The 7,944-nt window shown below is 37.9% G+C and overlaps 1 non-coding gene across 1 annotated transcript; it reads left to right on the top strand.

Annotated features, from left to right (window-relative positions):
- Positions 1-419: 419 nt before the first annotated feature.
- LOC148564774 (small nucleolar RNA R71) lies at positions 420-523 on the top strand. The gene has a single exon (XR_015885401.1). It is a non-coding gene; the product is annotated as a small nucleolar RNA R71 (small nucleolar RNA).
- The last annotated feature ends 7,421 nt before the right edge of the window (positions 524-7,944 follow it).

The raw sequence follows: 7,944 nt of genomic DNA, 5'->3' as shown, positions 1-7,944 counted from the left end.
CAGGGTTGTAAGTCTTGGAGTATGGATCATAGTTTTTCCTTGGTGAATTCCCAATGTATTTGGCTTGCTCCTGACTCCCCTCTGCTTCTTCATTCACTCCTTCTTGGATTGTTGATGAAGATGAGATTGCTGCTACTTGGTTCCTCTCCATCTTCTTGGTGAGGTCAGCCAGCTGTTGGGTTATGAGCTTGTTTTGGGCCAACAGAGCATCTACATTGTTTAGCTCTATCACTCCTCTTGTGTTCCCTCTTTCGGAAGCATAGAAGTAGTCGTTTTCTTCTACTGTTTCAATAACACCTATGGCTTCCTCAATGGTCTTCTTCTTGTTCAAGGATCCTCCAGATGAATGGTCTACTGCCTTCTTTGACTCATAAGAGAGCCCTTCATAGAAAATGTGCAACTGGACCCATTCGTTGAACATGTCAGGTGGACACCTCCTTGTTAAGTCTTTGAACCTCTCCCATGCTTCATACAGAGTCTCACCATCTTGTTGCCTGAAGGTTTGAACCTCAGCTCTCAGCCTATTGATTCGTTGAGGAGGGTAGAATCTTGCTAAGAATTTATTCACCACATCCTTCCAAGTTGTCAAGCTCTCCCTTGGGAAGGATTCCAGCCACTTGGCTGCCTTGTCTCTGAGTGAGAAGGGAAATAAGAGCAGTCTATAGGCGTCAGGATGAACACCATTAGATTTCACGGTGTCACATATTCTCAGGAAGGTGGTCAAATGTTGATTGGGGTCTTCTTGAACACCTCCTCCAAACGAACAGTTGTTCTGAACAAGGGTGATGAGATGTGGTTTAAGTTCAAAGTTGTTGGCATGGATTGTTGGCTTTTGGATGCTACTTCCACAATTGCCTGGGTTTGGATTAATGTAAGAGCCCAAAACTCTTCTATCCTCCCCAGCATGATTTGCTCCACCTCTTCTGCCATGGTTGTGAGTCTCTTCTTCATGATGATTTTCCATGTTTTCTTCCGTGTTTGGTTCAAAGTATTCCTCAAACTGTTCCTCCTCTTCTTCAGCACCAACTACTCGTTTTTCTTTTGCCTTCCTCCTTAGTCTAAAGAAGGTTCTCTCCGGTTCAGAATCAAAGGAAGTTGAAGTCCCGCTTCTTCTCCCTGTCATACAACCAACAAGTACAAGCAGAGAAAATAAGTGCAGACAGTATTTGTGTCAGAATTGCTGTTAGTTGTGGGTGATGCAATATATCAAACAGTTAGTGGGTTAACAAACAGAATTGAAAATAACAAAGAAAAAACAAAAGAGTAGAGGGAGAAGGGAAGAAGTATAACTAAAACAAAAAGTAAATCACTCAAACAGAAAATGAAATTCACAAAATAAAATGCTCAATCTAGTGATCTTCCAATCTAATCATTGTTGATGCACAATCAATCCCCGGCAACGGCGCCATAAACTTGATGCACAGAAAACTTGTCTCTCAACAAATCTCCCTTCGGCAAGTGTACCGAAGTTGTCGTCAAGTAAAAACTCACAATAGAGTGAGGTCGAATCCCACAGGGATTGATTGATCAAGCAACTTTAATTAGAAGAATGTTCTAGTTGAGCGAATCCAGGATTTGGGTTGAGAGTTGCAGAAAATAAAATGGCGGGAATGTAAAAAACAGAAAAGTAAATGCTAGAATTAAAGGACTGGAAGTAAATGACTGAAAATAAATTGCAGAATTGTAAATGGGAATGGGGGATTTGCTCATAAAAGTAAATGGCAGAAATTAAAGAGAATGGGTAAGATCAGAGATGCGGAGTTCATTGGGCTTAGGAGATGTTGCAATTCTCCGGATCAAGTTCATTTTCATCTCTTCCTCAGTCAATGCACTCATTGATCTCCTTGGCAATCTTAAGTGATTGAATTACAATTTCTTGCAATTCAATCTCTCAAATCTTGATCAATAGCCAATTCCTTGGTCAATTGCTCATGAGAAGAGATGAAGAATGGTCACTGATTATACCACATGCATTTCCCAAATCAAGTATTGAGAGGGTTATAGTCACATACCCATCCAAACCCAATTTGGTCCAGCATGAGAAAGCATTTCTAGCTTGATCTCTTCATTCCTCTTTCAAGGTTCAAAAGAGATCCAAGTTTGAATAGCTTCTCTTCCAAGATAACTACTCAATTGGATGAAGATCGAAAGCTTTCAAGTTAAATCAAGAGGAAAGATAGAAGAAGAATAATGAAAATTAGTATTGATCCATCAAATTACAACAGAGCTCCCTAACCCAATGAAAGGGGTTCAGTTTTTCATAGCTCTTGAAAATGAAAACAAAGATGGAGAATACATCATAAAAGTAGAATTTGCAAAGAAAGTAAAATACAGAGAGTAGTTCTCTTTTTCCCAGCCTCCTGAGCTACTTCTTAATTCAAAGCTACTCCTATATATACTGCTCTTCTCAGCTTCTAGTGTGATTCTTCAAGTCTTGGGCCTTCGGATCTTGAGTTTGAAGCAGTTCCTTTCTTTATTTGGGCTTGGCTTTACTTGCAGAGAGAAAGTGCGAAGTGGGCGGAGACTTTAGTTCAGGACATTAGGGGTGTTAATATTTAGTGAGAATATAAGTTCGAGAACGTTAGTGACACTTAACATTGTCACTAACGTTCCAATGCACCCCTTTGCCTCATGTTAAAACCCACGTTAACTAGGTTAACGTGGCTTTTAACGTTGCCTTGTTAATCCTTCGAGAACGTTAGTGACACTCAACATTGTCACTAACGTTCCAGTGTGCCCCTTCTTGTTTCACGTTAAAGCCCACGTTAACTAGGTTAACGTGGCTTCTAACGTGGTCCTTGCCAACCTTCGAGAACGTTAGTGACACTCAACATTGTCACTAACGTTCCAATGTACCCCTGGGTCTCACGTTAGAGTCCACGTTAACTAGGTTAACGTGGCCTCTAACGTAGCCATCTTTAGCCATCCCAATGTTAGTGACAATGTTGAGTGTCACTAACGTTGGCTCATCCTTCATTCCTCATCGTTAGCTTCCACGTTAACTAAGTTAACGTGGAGGTTAACGTGACTCTTGGGGGTTGTGTGGTTGCTTCAACGTTAGTGACAATGTTGAGTGTCACTAACGTTGTCGACAACTCTTCATCCTTTACGTTAGTTCCCACGTTAACCAAGTTAACGTGGGAGTTAACGTGGTACTTTGCACCATAGGCCAACGTTAGTGACAATGTTGAGTGTCACTAACGTTGGCTTCTCTTCCCCCTTTAACGTTAGGGGCCACGTTAACTAGGTTAACGTGGCTTCTAACGTGGCCACTTATGAGTAATTGCCAACGTTAGTGACAATGTTAAGTGTCACTAACGTTGGCTCAACTTCTCTTCTCCACGTTAGAGTTCACGTTAACTTAGTTAACGTGACTCTCTAACGTGGGAATTGATGGCTTTTGATAATGTTATTGGCAATCACTTTTCTCATTAATCTTGCAAGTTACCTCCACTTTTCTTGCTTCCTTTTTGGTCCTGAAATCAAGCAATAAAGTGCATCAAAGCTCTAGTCCAAGTCATGAGTAATGCAACATAATATTTGTCACTAAACTTATGCAAAATCCTCATGAAATTATGTAAAATGCACAATGTATGCTTGAATCAAGGCATAAGTGAATATTTACCCAAAACTAGCTTATTTCCTAAAGAAATGTATGAAACTATCCTAAAACAGTAAAGAAAAGGTCAGTGAAACTGGCCAAGATGCCCTGGCATCACAATGCAAGAAAGTGCATAAAACCTAATGAAACAAGTGAAAAATACTTGAAAAGCTAGCATAAGATGACTTGTCATCATGACCCACCAACTGAAGGTGGCAATACGGAAAGTCGCCGTACCCTCTTGCTCATCTTTGAATGCACCGAGGACGGTGCAAACTTTTAAGTGTGGGGAGGTCGTCCGACCAGTTGGCGTTTTGGGTGACAAGTTTCTAATCCCAACACTCTTTCATTTCATTCGTATGTCTTTTGGGATTTTTGTTGCATTTCCTATTTTGCATACACATAATAAGCTTAGTCAAAATAATGAAATTTTTTCAAGGATTTTATCTATAGGGCACTTCAATTGATTTGAGTGATAATCTTTCATTGAACTTGCTTGATTCATATACATTGTGGATCATGTTTTTAAGCTAAGAACACAAGCTTGTGAGTTTTGAGCTTAATTGTGTGGTTACATCTTATAATCACTTATTTTCCTTCTTGTGTGCATTATTCCCTTCCTATGATTGTAATCTTTGATTTGTTTGATTCTTTATGTCCATTATTCCATGTATTCATGCATTTATATGATTAAAGCCATCATTTCATTTAGCTCACTTACCCAAATAGCCTACCCTTTACCCCCCTTTGTTAGCCAAATTTGAGCCTACGATTAACCCACTTGTCTTAATTTTAGCACATTACAAGCCTTAAAGCGAAAAACAATAACTGTCCTTTATTTGGATCTTTGACTAGCTTAGGCTAGTGAGTGTGTGTGTCATTCAAGTGTGGGAAAACTTGGGACTTTGGTTAAGAGAAAACGGTGTTTTTGTTTTGTATTTCTATATTTGGGAATTGGATACATGCTTATGTGTTGATTAAATGTAAAACCATATGTATTGATGCTCTTGTATATACTTTATTGCAAAAAAAAAAAAAAGAAAAAAAAATAATAATAAAAAGAAAGAAAAAATATATATACCAAAAAGAAAAAAATAGAAAAAAAGGAAAAATAAAAAGAAAAGAAAAAAAAAAGGGGACAAAATGTCCCAAAGTAAAGTTCAATAAAGATCAATGCATATGTGTTGTGAAATGAAAAGAAAATGCATGAGTATGTGAAAAAGTGAAGAATGGGTAGTTAGGTTTGAACTTAATTGTATAGGGTGTCATAAGTTAGGTGGGAAGTCTAAGCTTATCAAAGATTCAAATCTCAAGTCCACTTGACCAAATATGCATCCTACCTTGACCCTAGCCCCACTACAACCTAAAGAAAGACCTCATGATATTTGTAGGCATGCATGAAATAAATGTTGATTGTTAGAAGAAAAACAAATCTTGGAAATCATGATTAGGGGAGAATTGAGTGAATCAACCCTAAACACTTGAGCGACTAGAGTGCAAACACTTCCGGTGAGGGTTCGATTGCTCAATTACATGTTTTAACCTACAATCATCACTTTTGTTGCAAGTTTGTCAAATATTTACTAGCTCAATTCAATTATGGTTTGGCTTGGTAGATTAATACCTTTAGCCCTTGTGCTTTTATTGATATTCTTTGGGGTTGATTTGTTTTGGCCAAGAAATTACATTCATGTAGATAGTTGCATATAGTTCAGGTTGCATCTAGTTAGTTTACATTGAATAAATGTTGATACCCTTTGTTTTCTCTTGATTCTAGCATGAAGACATGCTAGGTTTAAGTGTTGGAGGTTGATAAAACCCATTTTAGGGTTTATCTTGCAGTAATTTTAGGGGATTTTATCACCTTTTACCCACATTTATCCAAGAAAATAGCATGGTTTCATGATTGTCTCCTAATTTGTGCTTAAATGTGAAAACATGCTTTTAGACCCTTAATTTGATGATTTTAATTCACCTTTGATTCTACTAGATGCCTTGATTTGTTTATTAAGTGATTTTAGGTTGAAAAGGCTAGGAATGGATCAAAGGAGTGAAGAGGAAAGCATGCAAAGTAGAGAAATCATGAAAAGCCAAGGAATTGGGATACAGTCATCCATGCGCACACACACTGGACGCGCACGCGTGGATTGCGAAAACTTCAGGAATGCGCACGCGTGTAGCACGTGTACATGTCGGTGCCGGCACATGATTTTAAAGTGAAAACATCCCCAGCGAATTCTGAGAAGCTCTGGGGCCCAATTTGCAACCAACTTTGGCGCCAAAATGCTTTAAAGGACCAAGGATTGAAGAGCAAAGGGGGGATTCCATCATTTTACACACATTAGGATTAGGATTAGTTAGTTTTAGAGAGAGAAGCTCTCACTTCTCTCTAGAATTAGGATTAGGTTTAGGTCAATAAGCTTAGATTTAGGTTTTGATTCATGCTTTCATCTACTTCCACCTCTTAATTCTTTGTTGTTACATGTTGTTCTTCTATTCTCTTGTTGTAATTTCTTCTATTTTGTTTCCATACTTTGTTGTAGATCTACTCTTGTGCATTCTATTCTCTTTCAATTCAATTTGAGGTAATTCATGTCAATAATGTTCCTTTTGATTGTTGTTGTTAATTCTTTGTAATAAGTGTTGTTAGATTTCATTGTTGTTGTCAATTTACTATGCTTTCCTTTTATACCTTCCAAGTGTTTATCAAAATGCTTGAGAAGATGTTAGAGTAGAATTTTATGTTCTTGGCTTGGGAAGGTAACTTAGGAATTCTTGAGTTGCTAATGTCCAAGTGATTGATAGTTGATAGCTATTGACTCTAGCTCTCATTAATTCAATTAGTGAATAGCTAGGACTTATGGACTTGGATTGATATAGCTCACTTAATTTTCCTCTACTTGTTAGAAGATAACTTAGTGGGATTAATCCTTGCAATTATCATAATGTGGTTAGTGATAAGGATAGAGAGCCTTGACCACCAAACCTCGCCAAGACCTTTTTGTCATTTGATTTCCTTTATCATTTACTTTTCTTGTTTCTTATTCAAAATCCCAACATATACATGTCCATAACCAATAACAAGAACACTTTATTGCAATTCCTAGGGAGAACGACCCGAGGTTTGAAAACTTCGGTTATTAATATTAGGGGTTTGTACTTGTGACAAACAAATTTTTGTATGAACGGATTATTGTTGGTTTAGAAACTATACTTGCAACGAGATTTCATTTATGAAATTCTAAACCATCAAAAATTTATTTCATTTATTTTGATTGTTAGATGAAAAACAAATCTTGGAAAGCATGATTAGGAGAAAATTGAGAGAATCAACCCTAAACACTTGAGCGACTAGAGTGCAAACACATCCGGTGAGGATTCGATTGCTCAATTACATGTTTTCACCTATGATTATCTCTTCTTGCAAGTTTATAAAAATATTTAATAACCCAATTCAATTGTGGATTAGATTTGCTATTGCCTTAGCCCTTGTGCTTATATTGATTTTCTTGGAAATTGATTTATTTTGACTAAGCAAGTGCATGCACTTAGATAGTTGCATATAGATAGATTGCACTTAGTTAGTTTATATTTTAATAAATGATAATACCCTTTGTCAATCTCTTGGTTTAAGTATGAGGACATGCTTGGTTTAAGTGTGGGGAGATTTGATGCACCGCTATTTAGTGGGTGCATCCTATGCTGAATTTAGGGGATTTTATCACCCTTTTCCCACATTTACCCACTAAAATAGCATGGTTTCATAATTGTCTCCTAATTTGTGCTTAAGTGTGAAAACGTACTTTTTAAGCCTTAATTAGCTAAATTTAATTCACCTTTTATTCCACTAGATGCCTTAATGTGTGTGTTAGTGATTCAGGTTGAAAAGGCTAGGAATGGATCAAAGGAATAAAGAGAAAAGAATGCAAAATGGAGAAATCATGGAAAATCAAGGATTGGGATAAATTCACTCCACGTGCACGCGCAGCAGATGCGCACGCGTGAAACGACGAGGTCGCATGGCGACGCGTATGAATCCATGACGCGTACGCGTGGAACGTAATTTGTCAACCGACGCGCACACGTGTTGTTCGCGTACGCGTCGATGCTCGCGCGTGACCCACTTAAAGTGAATCCGCTGGGGGTGATTTCTGGGCTTCCCAGGCCCAGATCCAACTCATTTCTAATGCTATTTAACCCAAGGAATGAAGAGGGATCACGCATTAGGAACTTTGGGAAGACATATTTTAGTTTAGTTTTAGTTTTGGAGGGAAAGTTAGTTTCTAGAGAGAGAAGCTCTCACTTCTCTCTAGAATTAGGATTAGGTTTAGGTTTTAATTCTC

The sequence above is a fragment of the Arachis ipaensis genome, chromosome B5 (genome assembly GCF_059453495.1).
Source record: "Arachis ipaensis isolate K30076 ecotype BB chromosome B5, ASM5945349v1, whole genome shotgun sequence".
NCBI lineage: Eukaryota > Viridiplantae > Streptophyta > Magnoliopsida > Fabales > Fabaceae > Arachis > Arachis ipaensis.
The sequence above is the reverse complement of the archived record's forward strand: the minus strand, read 5'-3'. Positions and strand labels throughout refer to the sequence as shown.